The following is a 15,772-nucleotide window of genomic DNA, read 5'->3' as shown; positions in this document are numbered from 1 at the left end:
TTTTATTATTTTCCAGGGAGGGAGTGAAAAGCTGGGGGTGGGAGAATATAAGTCCACTCTTTTCCCTTTGGAGAGGTTTGTTTTTTGGGGGGAGGGGGGGGGGGGCTTGGCCAGAACTGAGGAGGTGGGAATCGACCTGCGGTTTTAATTTTTTTTTTCTTTAAAATTACCACTTTAACTGATATATTTTGAAGATATCTGATTAAGTGGCAGGTTATCCAGACACACAAGGCCAAATAGCTTTAGACCTAACAGGACACAGTTAACATTTGGCCCATTAGGTTTAAAATTATCTAACTACAGTTAGCCAGATAATTTTAATGAGAGATCGTCATAAGGACGATTATCCCACTGAAAATCCATGACAAGGTATTCAGCTAACTGTAGCCAGATATCTGCCCACCAGCTTAGGGAATATGCGTTGCAGCATTTGAGGTGTTCAATGTTAACAGTTTATAAAATACCATATATTTCTGCTGTGAAAATATGTTTCAGTATGCTTGTATATTTCCAAGGCCAGAAAATGCATGTATTAGGGATGTGCAGAGGGACCGCATATGTTACATTTCGGTATCCGTATTCGTCGGGGGTCAGATACGTTGCATTCGGCAAGGGGGGCCCCCAATCAATTCATGCATTCATTCTTATTCATTTCCCAGCTAAAATTTAATTAACTACAACCCCCCACCCTCCTGACCCCTTCCCAAGACTTACCAAAACTCCCTGGTGTCTAGCGGGGGTCCGGGAGCCATCTACTGCACTCATGCCATCGGCTGCCGGTATTCAAAATGGCACCGATAGCCTTTGACTTTACTATGTCACAGGGGCTACTGGTGCCATTGGTCGGCCCCTGTCACATGGTAGGAGCAATGGACGGCCAGCGCCATCTTGTGCTCCTACCATGTGACAGGGGATGACCAATGGCACCGGTAGCCCCTGTAACATAGTAAGGGCAAAGGCTATCGGCGACATTTTGATTACTGGCAGCCGATGGCCCGAGTGCAGGAGATCGCTCCTGGACCCCTGCTGGACCACCAGGGACTTTTGGCATGTCTTGGGGACCCTCCTGACCCCCACAAGACTTGTCAAAAGTCCCTGGTGGTCCAGGACCCTCTTGACCCCCACAAGACTTGCCAAAAGTCCCTGGTGGTCCAGCGGGGGTCTGGGAGCAACCTCCTGCACTCGGGCTGTCGGCTGCCAGTATTCAAAATGGCACCGATAGCCTTTGCCCTTACTATGTCACAGGGGCCGACTAATGGCACCGGTAGCCCCTGTGACATAGTAAGGGCAAAGACTATCGGCGCCATTTTGAATAACGGCAGCCGACGGCATGAGTGCAGTAGATGGCTCCCAGACCCCCCGCTGGACCACCAGGGAGTTTTGGTAAGTCCTGGGGGTGTTTGTTTAAATTCGCTCCTTTAGACGGCTGAATAATTCGGTGAAGATTCGTTGTATTTGTGGGAATCGCAATACGTTTCGCTTCCCCACGAATACAACGAATATGGCCCTATACGTTGCGGATTGCCAATACATTGCAAACGAATGCACACCCCTAGCATGTATTCTCTACTCATTTTATTTACATACAAACATATATTTTATATGTGAAATAATTATGACACTGTATAAACACAAACCCAGAAGTTAACATGGAAGGTAAGCATGAATACCATTTTGAAAATACTTGTGAGTGTACCTGGAATCACCAGTTTGCTGATACTTCCATCAGTTCTCCCAGTCCTTCTCCATCTCACCTAGACCCTCTACTGCTTCACTCTGAAAGTCCACCAGTTCACCCAGACCTCCCACCTAAAAATTGCAGGGAACAGACAAGTCTAATTTCACTTATGTGAGTCAATTAGCAGTTGAAAAAGTGTATGAATAAGTTTGGTCATGTGTATATCTCTTACAAAATAGCAACTCCCATACATACTTCAGAATCTCCTTTGAAATATCTCTAGTCTTCCCTTTTTTTCTCAGTAAAATGTGTGCCTAAAACTAAAAGTACACGCTTTCTCTTGATGATTATAAAATAGCATATACATATATGCCACTTTCATGCGTATATACTATTTTTACACTCAAAACCCCTTTGAAAATTCTCTCCTTAGATAGTAGGCCATCTGGGGCAAGGAAATACACAGTGTACATGAATGTTACTCATCAATTAACAGGTATGAGCCAAATTTAAAAAATGAAAAAAAAAACTGATCAGTTCTTGATTACAAGTTTTCCTAAACAGTAAGTTACTGTTGATTTCAATTTCATTACTTCAGCATCACATGGTTAAGTAGACTATGGGAAGAGAAATGTTGTATCACACAAAGGAGGTATTCCCTAACCTACCTAGGACTTGGCTCCGGTCTTTGGCTCACCACAACTTGGTTCCTTTCCCAGCCAACTTTTGTGAACTTCTCAGTCCAGCTTTCAGATTACTTCTAGCCCATGTCCTTGTGAGATAGTGCCACTAGTGTTCCCCTATTTACCTGTGCAGGACAATACTAGGTGCCTGGCCCACCTTAAATCCACTAAGGATAGTAAGCCCTAAGGGTGGATCATGTGGGGCAGGTGGGGATCAGAGGACATAACCAGAGACTGGGGAATAAAAGCTGGGGTCCAGATGGGGATAACCAGACTAGGCCTAGGTCTCCAGGAGGAAGGCAGCTCCTGTAACATAATGCTGTCCAAACACTGAGCTGAAACAAAGCTGAACTGTGAGTACTGAGGGAAGCAGTACTGAACTGTTAAGTGAAGAGCCTACACTATGATGAAGGGAAGACAGTCTACTGTTGTGCATGTGTGAAGCACTAATAAAAACATAGGGGCAGATTTTCAAAGCCTACGCACATGAATCCAAGTGGACTTGCGCGCGTGGGGGGATTACACACGCTGAGCCTATTTTGCATAGGACCGGCGACACGCGCAAACCCCGGGATGCGTGTAAGTCCCGGGGCTTGAAAATTGGGCAGGGCGTGGGCGGGGCCAGAGGCCTCTTCACTGCCACTGGGCCCAGGGATCGCGCACCGTCACTCGGCCGGCACGCGCAACCTATGCCTTCCTGGAGCCAGGCACAACTAACAAAATAAAGGTTGGGGGGGGGGGTTTAGGTAGGGCTGGGAGGGGAAGGTGGAGGGCCAACCCCGGATTTTATAATATGCGTGCGGCTGCGCATGCATGTTATAAAACGGGTGTACATTTGTGCGTGCCGGATTGCGCGCTGGAATCAGACTAGTTTGTTTCCAGGCCTGTGGGATTCATTGCTCGTTCCCACAGTTCTCTTTCCATGACCTTTTGAGGACTGCCAAGTCTATCACTCGATCACAGCTGTTTTGAAATTTCATGACATACCTCTGGCCCATCCCTGGCTCATCTCACAAAATAATCCATCCATATACAAAACTTCCAGTTCTGTTAAAAAAAAGTAAAAAAAATAGAAAAATAGAAAAAAAAATTTTGAAATAGGCCCGTGGCTCGCGGGTCAAAAACGGTTTCCGAGCCCGTGGCTGTCAGCGGGCTCGAGAACCGACACCGGCAAAATTGAGCGTCAGCTGTCAAACCCGCTGACAGCCGCTGCTCCCGCCGGCCCTAATTAAAATACTGAATCGCGCGCACAGGAGAGTGGACTGTGCGCGCGCTGGGAGAGCGAGCGTTCGCTCTCCCAGTGTGTTTCGGATAATAGAAGGACTAGAGGGCACTCCATGAAGTTAGCATGTAGCACATTTAAAAACTAATCCTAAAAAATTATTTTTCATTCAATGCACAATTAAGCTCTGGAATTTGTTGCCAGAGGATGTGGTTAGTGCAGTTAGTGTAGTTGGGTTTAAAAAAGGTTTGAATAAGTTCTTGGAGAAGTCCATTAACTGTTATTAATCAAGTTGTCTTAGGGAATAGCCACTAGGGATGTGAGTCGTTTTTCTGATGGATGAAAATATCGTACGATATTTTCTCATAGGGGGGTCCCCGAAAGCGATAGGAAAACCCCACGGAATTTTCATGCGGTTTTCTTATTATTTTGGGGGGGGGGGGGGGGCAGGAAGAAAAGGCACCGAAAAACAACCCCCAAACCCACCCCAACCCGTTAAATTTAATTATTTAGAATCCCCCACCCTCCCAACCCCCAAAAATCTTTTCTAAAGCACCTGGTGGTCCAGCGGGGGTCCCGGGAGCGATCTCCTGCTCTCGGGCCGTCGGCTGCCACTAATCAAAATGGCGCCGATGGCCCTTTGCCCTTACCATATGACAGGGGCTATCGGTGCCATTGGCTGGTCCCTGTCACATGGTAGGAGCAAAAGATGGCCCGTGCCATTTTTTAAGATGTGCCGGCCGTCCATTGCTCCTACCATGTGACAGGGGCCAGCCAATGGCACCGATAGCCCCTGTCACATGGTAAGAGCAAAGGGCCATCGGCGTCATTTTGTTTACTGGCAGCCGACGGCCCGAGAGCAGGAGATCGATCCCGGGATCCCCGCTGGACCACCAGGTACTTTAGAAAAGTTTGGGGGGGGGGGGCCTGGAGGGTGGGGGATTCTAAATAATTAAATTTAAAGTGTCGGGGTGGGTTTTTTTTTTCTTCGGCTCGGGATAGCCGAACAAAAGCGCTCAGAACCATGGGCAATGAAGGTTTCCTGCGGTGATTCTACGAACACGATACCGGAAACGAGTCCGATACCGATTCACATCCCTAATAGCCACTGCTATTACTGGCATCAGTAGCATGGGATCTACTTAATGTTTGGGTGCTTGCCAGGTTCTTATGGCCTGGATTGGCCTCTGTTGGAAACAGGATGCTGGGCTTGATGGACCCTTGGTCTGACCCAGTATGGCATTTTCTTATGTTCTTATAGACCATTCAGTCCATTCACATCTTCTGCTCAGCCTTCTACTCCCCTCCTTTCCTTCCGAGATCCTTCGTGCCTGTCCCATGCTCTCTTGAATTCCATACTCGTCTCTACTACCTGTTCTGGAAGGCCCGTTTGGGAATGTCAGCAGGAATGCTAATGAGTTCTAATTACAGTAATTGGCAATTTTTAGTGATTAGACACTAGGAATGTGCATTCATTTTAAATGAATGGGTAAAATACAACAAATGAGTCCATTTTTGATACATTTGTGGCTCCCTGAAATGACTGGAGGGTCTCAAAAATTTGAACAAAAATGTTTGTTTCCCATTCAAGTCTATGGCTGTGAACTGCTGAGCAAATAAATGTCACCCCCTCTCTAGTTATAGGGGCCAGGAGGGCTGGAGCACTCAAGGGTCTTGGGGCCAATCCTTTCAGTTTCTGCCATCTGACAGTCTAAGGGCCACGGGACAGGGTTCTTTCTAATGGCGGGAGGACCAAATCCTGCAAGATCTGAGATGGCTGGGGTGACTCTTTAGATGTTGCCCTGGGGGAAAGGGAAGGGGGTAACAGTTTTCATTAACTTTACAGGATGTGAGGCTCCGCTTGAGTGTTGAAAAATACATCTTAAATAGCAAATTGTCACTGCTCACATCAGTTCTTGGCACAAGATGGAATCTGCAGGTCCCCCGATGTATCTGTGCAAGTGTCTCTCAGTATTGGGCAAGGAAACTCTCACATTCCATGGTTTGGATAAGTAAGGGCCCCAGTTGGGCAGGGTATCCTTAGCTGGGATGGAATAAGCTTTCCAAAAAAAACCGATGTCAAAAAGGATTACAGTCTCTGCACAGTCTCCCCAAAGTGTATCGTTCACTCTGACTCCTAACAAAAATGCCACACTGTGAAATGCTGCAGGCTGCTTTTATATACAGCAGGGAACTGGCCATTCCATCAACCTCAGTGGAGGAGCTTTTCTAAATGGTGCACCTCACCTTGCACTACCTTTCCTATCCTAACTGAGTTGAAGACTAAGACCATATTGTGAAACAATTGGTAACTATAGCAACCAACTGTTACCAGTGTGATAACACAGCCTCCTGGGAGCCAATGTAGGACAACTTAACAAGGAGACTAGATGGAGAACAAATCATGGTGAAGCATCTTTTAAACTAGCTTATAGCTGCCATATGGAGCAAGTGACATTGATGTTCACTCGCTGAAAGGTCTGAGCATAATCATATGCAAGAAAGTGTCCATTTCCTCTCTAGCAGTTGGTAGAAAAGGATCTCTTTTTGAGAAACTCCCTAAGAATTAAAAAAATAGCTTTAGAAAAGTTGACATTGGCACTGTTTCTGATCTTCTCTGCTGCAGTGGTCTCACTCACTGTGTCAGAAAGATAGAGGTAGTGGTATTGTGCTTTCTCTTTTCACTGGGGGAGGATAGGAGTGTGGAGATTGAACCAATGCTTTTGTCTCTGTGTGTCTGAGTGACTAGTGCAGTGCAATGAGGTTAGCACACTGACAAGTGAAGATTAAAAAGTTTCTTGCCAGGCTGCCAGACTCACAGGATCTATTTAAGTTTCTAGTCACCAAATCCACAAAGTCAAATATCTGAATGCACACAGTATGAGATGCAAAGTTCAAGTATTCATAAGTAAACTCAATATTGCTTGTTAGAAAAACATCATAATGCAGTTTTGTGACCTTCATAACATCCATGTGTGCAAAGCTGATTATTTGCTCCCACATGTATAAATAATCATGGGTCCCTAATTCTCTTTTTGGCATTTTAAATTTCTTATGCATGTAAAATGTTTATTTTCCATAAATTGCCCATTTGTTCAGCAGTAGTTCTTGAATCAAAGAAACCTCCAAGAATCACCTAATGCTATTTAGAAATGACATCAGGCCTCCTCCATGGTTTCCTTCCGAGTCCCTAGGACTTTTCACCTATTTGGTTAGTGGTCTTTGCCCTTCATTTGGAGCCTTTGGGTATTCTTGCCACTTTGGGTGGCTCCTTTGCATCTCTCATGATGTTTTGGGTTCTTCATATCACTTTTTCAGTTGCTTTGAACCTCTATCTCTGCCTTGGTGGGTTTTCTGACTCTTCTGGTGTTCTTTTCTCCCTTCGTGGTGTCTTGAGCTCTTCATTCCAAACTTAGTACTGCTTTGACACTCTTGCGCAGACTTGGGGGGGGTTCACGCCACTGATGTTGGTGCTCTTTGTCACACTTTTGCAGCCTTAGGTTATTCTGGACACTCTCGATGCTTCTTTGCTCCTCTGATCGTGCCTTAGATAACTCCTGCCATTACTAATACTGGTTTGCCTCATTGAATCTCCTTGAGCTCTTCAAGCCACTTTAAGTGTCATCTTGTCATAATCTTGAAACACTGGCATGCCTTCAACCTTCAGATGATGGCTACCCACCAGCTTCATTATAAAAGATTATACAAGCCCAATCTAGGAGCCTAAAACAGGCTGCATTGTTACCCCTATTGTCTATAATAGCAAACAAATGAATGATTAAAACGAGCAAACTTTTTTTTTTGTATGAAGCAACTCAAATGAATGACTACAAACTACAAAAAAAAAAAAAAAAGAGAATGACTCTGCACATCCCTAGTAGAAACTTGATCACTGGTAACTGGTCTGTGACCACAAACTCATTTCATACAGGCTACTACATGGCTTTCAGACAGTTATTAATTTATTTCAGCTTACAGTCGTCTTTCAAAAAGCAAAATCTATGGTCAGAGCAAGAGTAGAACATATGATAACAGGATTTTTGTTAAACTAAAAAAATAAAGCCAATGCAAGAACAGACACAACTAAAAACAACCCTGAGTAGAAAAAGAGAAAACAAGTCTGTAGGCTACTTCAGGGATAAAAACTAACACTCAAACTAGAAACCTATAAACAACCCTGAATAAAATAAACATAATTTTCATCTTTGCTACAGGGAGAAAGACACACTGAAGGCAAAGGATTTAAGCTCACCTAATGCAAAATGTCTTTAATTCACCAAACGAGTGACTTGAAAGACGCAGGTCTTCACAGATTTCTTGAAAGCTGCATAGAAAAATTATGGCAGAAAAAGACTCTACAGCCTGTCTAGTCTGCACATTCCCACCAAATTCTTATCTGTGTAATCCATATCGCTTTCTCAGATATCCCTTATGCTTAACCATGCTTTCTTAAATTCAGATTATGTCCTTTTCTCCATTGCCTCCTCTGGGAGGCCGTTCCATGCATCCACCATCCTCTCTGTAAAGAAATATTTCCTAAGATTACTCCTGAGTCTACCCCCTTTCACCCTCATCCCATGATCCCCCCCTCCTCCCCTCATTCCAGAGCCTCCTGTGCATTGATACCTTGCATGTATTTAAATGTCTCTATCATATTTCCCCTATCCTGCCTTTCCTCTAGGGTATTCCTGTTTAGATCTTTATCTGTTGCTAAATGCTTTACAACGAGGACCACTGACCATTTTAGTAGCCTCCCTCTGGACTGACTCCACCCTGTTTATATCCTTTTGAAGGTGGGGTCTCCAGAATTGTACTCAGTATTCCCAGTGAGGTCTCACCAGGTCCCTATACAGGGGCAATATCACCTCCCTTTTCATGCTGACCATTCCTCTCCCTATGCAGCCAAGCAGCTTTCTGGCTTTTACCATCGCTTTATCCACCTGTTTGGCCATCTTAAGATCATCAGATCCCACTCTTGTTTCATGGTTTGAAGATTTTCACCCCCTAAACTGTTTGTACTGTTCCCTTGGATTCTGTTAAACTAACAAAAAAAGAGAATACAAAAACAGACACAATTAATCTTCTAATTCTTGAACAGCTTTAGACAGAGTGCTCCAGAGAACTGGGGCTGCATATGAGAAGGCCTTATTTAAGTACTTTGAAGATTGCAGCTCCCTTTGCAGAAAGAAATGTAATTAATTTCATAGGGAGATCTCAATGCTCTATTTGAATTATAAAGAATAAGCCAAATATGTGTGTGTGCAGGGTCCAAATTATGAAGGTGCTTGTGTACCAGTGTCAAACCTTTAAAATCAATTTCCCAGCTACTGGGAGCCAGTGCAGCACTTTTCAGGGTTTTGAAATATGAACCCCTAATCAATACACCAGTGATTAGACAATCTCTTCCCTTACAGGCCTAAAAGCAGAGCTTTGCAGTGGTCAGTCATTGCAGTAATTGATGCTGGCTCTTCAGTAAGCCTTGGGGTATTCTTGCCCCTCTCACAGTGCCTTGGGGTGTTGCTGCCTCTGTCTGGGCAGGTTTGTCCGGTCACGGTGCCTTATGCTATTCATCCCACTTTTCGTGCCACTTGACAGTCTTTGTGTCCCGCAGCGCATGGTCCCTCTTCTGATGACGTCCGCCTACATATGTCATTAGAACTGAACAGAAAACCCCAGTTTTAGAGCCCCGAACAGAAAGCATTGCTTCTCCCATTGACTTTAATGAGAAACAAATCATGGAATGACTTACATAACTGAAAAAAATGAAGTTCATCTGAAATGAATTGTACAGTGGCATACGAAATGAATTCATGAATCACAACACTTTCTTTTTTCTGTGCTCATCCCTAATCCCTGTTTATGAAAAAGAAGGACTGGAGCTAATTTTGTTCATCCTACCAGGTACGTAAGACCTAGATTGCCTGTCAGACATGGGATGCTGGGCTTGAAAGGCCTTTAATCTGACCCAGTAGTATGGTATTTCTTATGTTCTCAAATGGTTGATCTGGCCTTCATTTTAATCTGGTCAATTAACTGCAATGCAAAGGGCTCAAACGAACTGAGCAGATGCACTGATGCTGCAGCTATGTAGGGTGAGGAAGAAGCAGCAACGTTTAAATCTTTCCTAATACTGACAATTTTGTCTGGCTTAGATTTACTAAGCCGCAATACGGTGATATTGCGGGTTAAGCAGTATGTAACATGCATTAAATGCTGTTTATCACACGACATAGAAACATAGAAACATAGAAATGACAGCAGAAGAAGACCAAACGGCCCATCCAGTCTGCCCAGCAAGCTACACACTTTATCCATTTTTTTCCCTTTTTCTCTCTCCCACCTGTTACTATTGGCTTCCAGTACCCTCCAGCCCTAATTCCCCTAAATATATAAACATCTCGGCCCAGGCACCAGTGATTTCCCATATGTGTGTGTAGCTCTTTGGGACAGGAGCACTCACAAACCAGGCTGGACTCACTGGACAGAGGTTCAAATTAACATTCACTGTGATTTCTCTCAAAATATTCAGTAGGTACAATAAATAAAATGTCCTTAGATTTACATAATGCGAAATTAAAGGGAACCCAGTTCAAAAACAATGGGTCCAGCGGAACATCATAAAAAGCAAAATAAGATGTCCGCAGGCCTGATGGCGTGCTCAGACAAAACGAAGCGCCCGGACAGTGCAATCATCCACCTTAGTGCAGGTCTCTTTATGTGTAAACATTGTGAAATATTTTTAAGTTATACATTTTTGAACAGATAAATCCCGATGATGAAGATCTGAGAGAAAAAAACCCGACACGGGCGGTGTTTCGCTTAGACGAGCTTCAACGTGTAAGGACCGCAAAGTACAAAAATAGCTCTTAAACCAAACATTTCAAAAAATACATCAATAAAGTACTTATCTGTGTGCCCGAAAAAGAATCTACCAGCCATTCGGACCACCAGGTCTCAGCCGGATTTACATAAGCCAGGATTTAACTGATGCAGGGGTTTGGAACAGGATTATCCTCCGGGGAGTGGAATGATAACTGTCCCCGTTGGTCTGGGGTTGTCCTGACCATGACTGGATCCCTTACCCAGGACCTGAGCTCCATGAAGAATTCCAAAATCCAACCTATCAGTCTCCTGTTTCCCAGGGTGGAAACTCCTGTTGGGGGTCTCCAGGTGACTCTCTCCCTTTGACTCCACTTCGAAAGACACACGCAGTCTTCCAGGAAGAAAGGCCTGCTACTGAAAGCAGTCGTTCCAGCTTCCAGCTCAGGGCAAGGAAGGCTGACAGAAAAATACTTCCTTCTGGGTGGAAAAATCAATCTCTGATCTAAACACGGTCACTGCAACCTCTTCTTGAACTGGGTGAAGAGGAACACAGCTCCTTCCCGACCAACTGAACAGGCCCGGTGCCACCGGGTGTGCAAACTGTGCAATTGCAAAGGGTGGCACACCCGGTGGGGCATCATCGGGAGCAGGGAGAAGCTTGTGCTGCCGCCAGTGGACCCGATCCCACCAGAGGCAGAAGAGAAGGCCCGTGGTGCTGCTGGTGGACCCAATCCCACTGGCGGCAGAAAAGGAGACTACAGCAGAGGAAGCCTTTCTGCAGCTCCTCCTCCGGTGCTAGCCCTGCAACATTGAACACTCACAGTGCTACAACTTCCTGTATTCTCGTGAGATGAGAATTCAGGAAGTGCTAGTACCGTGAGTTTGGAATTACCGTGGTGCTAGCACAGGAAGAAGAGCTGCAGAAGGCCTGCTCTCCACAAAGTAAAAGGTACAGGCAGGCAGTAGCAGTAGCAGCAGTGGAGGAGGAATGAATGAATGTGTGTGTGAGTGAATGGGAGGCTGCCTTGAATGGGTGGGTGTATGACTGGGAGATTGCCTGTGATGGATGTGTGTGTGTGTGTGTGTGTGAGAGAGAGTGAATGGGAGGCTGTCTGGGATGGGTGTGTGTGTTTGAATGGGAGGCTACCCGGGTGTGTGTGTGAGGCTGCCCGGGTGTGTGTGTGAGTGAATGGGAGTCTGCCTGTGATAGATGACTGTGTGTGTGAATGGGAGACTGCCTGTGATGGGTGTATATGTGTGTGTGAATGGGAGGCTGCTTAGGATGGGTGTGTTTGTGAATGGGAGGCTGCCTATGATGGGTGTGTGTGTGCGTGTGAATGGGAGGCTGCCCAGAATGTGTGTGTATGTGTGTGTGAATGGGAGGCTGCCCGGGATGGGTGATGTATGTGAATGGGAGGCTGGAAGGGATGTGTGTGTGTGTGTGTGTGTGTGTGTGTGTGAATGGGAGGCTGCGCGGGATGTGTGTGTGTGTGTGTGTTTGTGTGTGTGTGTGTGTATGAATGGGAGGCTGCCCTGGATGAGTGTGTGTGTGTTTATGGAAGGCTGCCAGAGATGGGTGATGTGTGTGAATGGAAGGCTGCCAGGGATTTGTGTGAGTGGATGGGAGCCTGCCTGGGTTGCATATGTGTGTGTGTGAATGGGAGCTTGTCTGGCGTGGGTGGGTGTGTGTGCACATGCATGCATGGGAGCCTTCCTGGGATGAGCAGGGTGAGTGTATCAAAAGTTCCCAGGTATGGAGAGCATGAATTTTTAAAATCCTTTTTAGTTTTATTTTTCAGGTGTTATTTACTGTGTCTGCTGTTTTGAAATATTTTATTGGTGTTTGGGACATTTAAAACAACTTGTATATGAGTTTATAATTATTTGATCTTTTATTCATCCATTTTTAAATATTAGTATTAGCATGTTTTAGTTTATGATTATGCATATATTTTATTTCTTGATTTCACTGTTTGATGTTTGAGGGATGGTGATGGTTCTGATTTTTCATTGTTGCACTGCATAGTGTCTGGCTTCTTGTGGTTTGCAATTCACTTTTTGTCTGCACGTTTGTATTTCTACTTTATGGTTCCTCTATTCTGTATTTGGTGAGGGTCTGTTTATGTTCTGCATGTGTGACTGAGGTGAGGCATTCGCCTAATAGGAAGTGTATTAGGGCTTTAGGCTTTCGGAGGGTCAAGCCCACACCCAACACACATCACAATAGGCCTAATATCGTATGGGTTCCAAGTGTCTTTTATGCAGGGATTTCTGGTTGGCATCACAGCAGTGCATGTAAATTTATTTATTTTATTTATTTATTAGCTTTTATATATCGGCATTCGTGGGTACATCATAATGTAAGTGATAGTGATATTTTTACCTCAGAATACTGTACTTTGATATTTTTCATGTAAAATATAAGGGGTAGATTTTAAAAAAGAGCGCGATCGTGTACTTTTGTTTGCGCAGCAGGCGCAAACAAAAGTACGCTGGATTTTATAAGATACGCGCATAGCCGCGCGTATCTTATAAAATCCTGGATCGGCGCACTCAAGGCTGCCAATTTTGGGCAGCCTGCACGCGCCGAGCCGCGCAGCCTGCCTCTGTTCCCTCCGAGGCCGCTCCGAAATCGGAGCGGCCTCGGAGGGAACTTTCTTTCGCCCTCCCCTCACCTTCCCCTCCCTTTCCCTACCTAACCCACCCACCCGGCCCTATCTAACCCCCCCCTTAACTTTGTCCCTCAATTTACGCCTGCTAGAAGCAGACGTAAATCTACGCGCGCCAGCGGACTGCTGGCGCGCCGTCATCTGACCCGGGGGCTGGTCCGGAGGCCTCGACCATGCCCCCGGGCCAGCGCCACGCCCCCGGTCTCGCCCCCGAAACGCCGCATCCCGCCCCGAAACGTGGCGTCATTCGGCCCCGCCCCAGACACGCCCCCTTTTAAAAAACCCAGGATTTACGCGCATCCCGGGGCTCTGCGTGCGCCGGCGGCCTATGCAAAATAGGCGCGCCGGCGCGCGAGGGCCCTGGTCACGTAAATCCGGGCGGATTTACGTGAGCAGGGCATTTAAAATCCGCCCGTAAATGCATAACTCTTAACTCTGTGTGTGGAATGGAGCTGGGGGCATTGTGCGAGGCTATAAGGTTCACCTGGGGCACCTAATACCCTCGCACCAGCCATGGATTCAGTGATGGGGGGGGTGTCAGTTTTTAAAGTTTGTTTCACTGAGGGGAGCTGGGCAATGTTTTGGTGGGCCCGGGTCAGAAATGAATGAACGGCGGGTGGGGCAGCACAGTAATCGTTCGCACAGGGCAGCAAAAAAACCTAGCGCCGACCCTGCAACTGAACAGGGGATTCTTTCTGCCAGAAGGCTCAGGTCAAACTGTAAAGCTCAGTAAAACTGCAAAAATCCTTCTGCTTCTCTCTCTCTCTTCCCTCCAGTCCACTTCTTGGGATGTGGCAGGGCAGTGTCTCTCCCTTCTGTGCTAAACTGGGGGCCTAGCTTGGAGAGCACGATGAAAGCACTCCTTCTCCCTCAAAATCAAATCTATCCTGCCTCCCTCTAACTCGGGCTAACTCCCCCCCCCCCATAGACTAAGAGGCCACCAATCACAGGCAACCCCGGGGGGAGGTGCTGTATAGGAATGATGTCTCTTTCTGAGCTGTAACAATCCTAAGGGCAACTGACAGCTAGGGCCCCATCTAGTGGCTGGCCAGGGTGTTGCCACACTCATATGTCTAGGTTGCCAGAGAGAGGAAGGTCAGTGAAAGCGCTTCGAAGATCTGCCACTTCCTGAAACACTCACTACCAACCCCAGCTGGATTTGAAATTGGCAATCCAGAGGTAAAAAAAGACTGTATTAGTCCGCCGAACCCTCCAAAACTGCTCTGCTGAGAATACCCTTAAATAATCGATACAAATCTCTGTCACTGTTTTGTAGTTATGTCCTTTTTTACTCGCTGTTTTATATTGAAAACATTCACCTTGTCTGCAGGGGCACGGCAAATATGAATGCTCTTCCTTCCCCCACCCCCACCATCTTCCTCTTATAAATTTTAAAAAGCCACCAATTAGCACAGACATATTGTAGCCGAACACCCGGGACAGTAGCGGACCCAACTTACTGACCTCCCATTCGCTCTGCAAGTGAAATGCAAAACGCTTCAGGGGCAGCGCGGCTCCCGGGATGCTGCTCTGACACATTACACGCAGCTGCTTCTTTAGCCGGAGTGCTAATTATTCACACTGGAAACATCTGAAATGATACTGATGAGAGAAAATGCATTTTTAACTTCAATTAACCAAACCCCCTTGCACCAAAGGGAGTCACAACACTAGAGGAAAGATTCTTGAGTGGAACTGAAGGTTAATTGCCAATTATGCAAAAAAAGTTTGCTGGAAATGTGAACAAAAGCACAGTTGCAAAGCCTGGTTGGCAGTATCTTGTCTGTAGCAAAGTATTTGATGGTTGCTAAACTGGGCCCAGGTCGTGTTTAGATTATTTCAGTGTGTGATAAGAACCGGGACACGATTATGGTGAATTCGAAATATTCCGTTAACTCAGAGAGTAGATCACAGGAGTCGGCGATAGAGACAGAGAGTAACATAGTAACATAGAAACGAGGGCAGAAAAGAACCAAATGGTTAATCCCAGTCTTCCAAGCAAGCTTCTTATGGTGCTATCTGCTGCACTGTGCAGGTTACTCTGTGTTTCTCTTAAGGGTAGCAGTTGCCGCTCTGTGCAGTTATCCCTTATGATAACCCATAAAAATGTACTGCTAGCAACGTTTTCACTGGGCGGGGAGCCTTCTTGAAAATTCAGACAGTGCTGCTTGACGTTCTTTGCTTATGGATTTGGCCGTAGAAGCAGTCCTGTGATTTTCCCCCGACGTCTGCGTATTCCCCAGACTGTTAAAAAGTCAGGGCTCGTGTTGATTGTCTTTGAATCAAATTCCTCTTTCCTGCCAGACCTCCCCCCAAAGCAGAGAGCGATGTTGCAGTTGGCATCAAAATCATCAAGGCTTATTGGTTAAGGAGAGTAATCCCATGCCTTCTGTTAAGGGCGGTAACTGCTGCTCTGTGCAGGTTACCCCCAGGCTAATCAGTTCCCCAGACCGTAAAAGTCAGGGGCCCTCATTGGTTGCTAGCAAAATCCAATTCCTCTTTTCCCCTGCCATTGAAGCACAGATCGACGTTGTACTTGCATCAAAAGTATCAAGGCTCATTGGTTAAGGGTAGTAACAGCCACACCAGCAAGTTACCCCATGCACTCTTTTCTTTATTTCCATCCTCAAGCCCTTAGGGATCCACAATGTTTATCCCATGCCGCTTTGAATTCTTTCACTGTTTTCATCGTCACCAC

General features: G+C 45.9%; 1 long non-coding RNA gene across 1 annotated transcript in view; it reads right to left on the bottom strand.

Moving 5' to 3' along the window:
• Positions 1-14,632, bottom strand: part of LOC115089282 — a 96,225-nt gene extending 81,593 nt beyond the window's left edge. The window contains exons 1-2 of the long non-coding RNA XR_003856037.1: positions 14,539-14,632; positions 1,697-1,809 (exon numbers count right to left, since the gene is read on the bottom strand). This is a non-coding gene — a long non-coding RNA (uncharacterized LOC115089282). The remainder of the gene's footprint in view (positions 1-1,696; positions 1,810-14,538) is intronic.
• Between the last annotated feature and the right edge of the window lie 1,140 nt (positions 14,633-15,772).

Source organism: Rhinatrema bivittatum, chromosome 4 (assembly GCF_901001135.1).
Source record: "Rhinatrema bivittatum chromosome 4, aRhiBiv1.1, whole genome shotgun sequence".
Lineage (NCBI taxonomy): Eukaryota > Metazoa > Chordata > Amphibia > Gymnophiona > Rhinatrematidae > Rhinatrema > Rhinatrema bivittatum.
This window is presented reverse-complemented; position numbering and strand designations above follow the sequence as displayed.